Below are 2,287 nucleotides of genomic sequence, written 5' to 3' on the forward strand. Positions count from 1 at the left end.
TAACTTATTTAAATATAAAGATTTATTGTATACATGTATACAATGTAAGCCACATTAAAACATTTGGGAGAGAATAAAAGGGTGTAAATAATGAATAAATTAATTAATTCATGATCTTTTTTCTTAAAATGACAATAGGTAGAAGTTCTGATCCTAAGAAAAAGAAACAATGCAAAGGTTTGGAGAAGGCCTCTAAATCTGGATTCTTCAAAGTAATATTTGTATTCAAGGCCATTGATAAAAGATACATTGTATATGTGATAATTTCAGACCCTTCCACAATGCAGAGAAAGGATTTATTTGCATGCTAATGTATGCCAAAGGATAAGTAATTCCTCCCCTTCTTCTCCTGCTAAATACTGGTCACAAAGCTTAGATTCAATGTCAAATAAATCTGAAAGCTGGTACTCGAAGTCACTGCTGGGGAAGAGAAAAGCTTTATGCCTGTAGCTGGGCCCATGGACAAAGCCAAGGATTCAGTAAAGTACTGGGGCTTACATTCCAGCTGTGTAATCATCTCCCTCTGTGACCTCAGACAAATGATTATGCTTCCACATTCTTATTTCTTCATCTGTAAAAAAATGACAAGAAAAGTTTGGAAGGGGAGATCTCAGTGTTCATACTCAAACTATAGATCAAATTGTTATAATTAAAACCACAACATAACCCAGTTCTACAAACCTATAGCAGATGCCGTAATATTATATCATTTGTCAATAAAAATCTGCTTCTATTCCATCTGATACAGACACAAAGGTGATGTATTCTTTAACAGGCAAAATAAATCCCAGTAGAGAATACTACTGGCATTGTTCTTTCCTTGCATTCAGCTCATTAAAAACAGAATGATCGTGTGGGAACCTTGAAAAAAATGACTGAATATACTAAGTGAAACACTTCTTTAAGAGTACATAATTTTAATTTTAATCAAAATCCCAATTTTATTTTTAATATTAGCCTTCATCAAGAATGTGAAAAAACTAAACCAAGAAAACTTACTTTGTTTATTCCTTTAGTTTAATAAGAGCAAATTGCCACTAGTCTTAGTTCTACGAACAACAAGGTATGTGACTTAGACAGATATGGCTAATTTATAGAAAAGAATATTGTATATAATCATTATGCATTTATATTTAAAAGCCTTTACACTAACATTGAGGGTAACTATAATATCAAGTAAAAAGTGATTTAGAAGAGTTTTTACATTTTTAATCACTTGGGAAAGTATTCACAGAATACTAAGTGAACAGACAAAAAAAGAAGTAAAACTTATATGTATAATATAATATCAACTACCAGAAAATGCCAGGGGTAGTAGAAAAATCTACCAAAATGTTAGCAATAGTGGTCTTATTTAATGTGGTGAAATTGTAAATGATATTTTTCTCTTCTTTCAACTTTTCTCTTTATTATATTCTTTAACACCTATATATTATTTTATAATCAGAAAATAATAAACTATTCATGAAAGAAAATATAACTCCTAGGCAATAAGAACTTCAGCTTCCATCTGTTAATTTCTGCAGACAGTAGTACCCATTATTACTGAGAATGCTCAGATAATCTTACACACCAATGACATTTCAGAATCAAAGGATTAGTTATATCCCATGCTATACAAAAAAAATTGATTCCCCGTTATTACTTACTTCCTCTGCTCATTACTGCAGCCAGAGATCAGGGTTGGCAGTGAGGGAATAATTTTCCTTGCGTTGGACCAGGAAGCCTTCAATTCCAGGGGAAGAGATGACAATGCAAAGGAGTAACACAGCTGGGGAATATCTTATTGATGAAGCCACAAAATAGCTTTCTAAATGACCAGAAGTCGTGCCTAGCAAATGTATCAGCAAATCTCTGTGGCTTCATTACCCAAACTTCTTCCTCTAGGACACCTACTTCTCCCACAGAGGAGTCATGAGCAGTTAGTGTCAACTCAAGAGCAGCCACAACTGCCCACATGCTCCCAAGAGCTTCTGGTGTCTTTCTAAAATATACACACAGCTCTTTCTGGGTATAATAAGTATGACTCATTTGTTCACTTATTCTGTATTTATTGAGCACCAAGTATGTGTCAAGCCCGGGAGACAAAAATATCTCCTCATTTAAAACAGGTAAGTCAAGCATTTTGAGGTTATAATTTGAAGTTTGCCTCAAGGTATTATAGAAAAAGTTTGCATTTTAGAGTAAGGTAAACTTGCGCTTGAACCCCAACAGGAAAATAATATTTATGGTTGAACTTGGATAATTTACTTAGCCTTTCTGAACTTTGATTAATATTCTATAATAG

General features: G+C 33.2%; 1 long non-coding RNA gene across 1 annotated transcript; it reads right to left on the reverse strand.

Annotated features, from left to right (window-relative positions):
* On the reverse strand, positions 1 to 1,975 carry LOC105738536. Its single transcript, XR_001114364.2, has 2 exons — positions 1,650 to 1,975; positions 1 to 571 (listed from the first exon to the last, which is right to left on the reverse strand). It is a non-coding gene; the product is annotated as an uncharacterized LOC105738536 (long non-coding RNA).
* Between the last annotated feature and the right edge of the window lie 312 nt (positions 1,976 to 2,287).

Source organism: Nomascus leucogenys, chromosome 21 (genome assembly GCF_006542625.1).
Source record: "Nomascus leucogenys isolate Asia chromosome 21, Asia_NLE_v1, whole genome shotgun sequence".
Taxonomy (NCBI): domain Eukaryota; kingdom Metazoa; phylum Chordata; class Mammalia; order Primates; family Hylobatidae; genus Nomascus; species Nomascus leucogenys.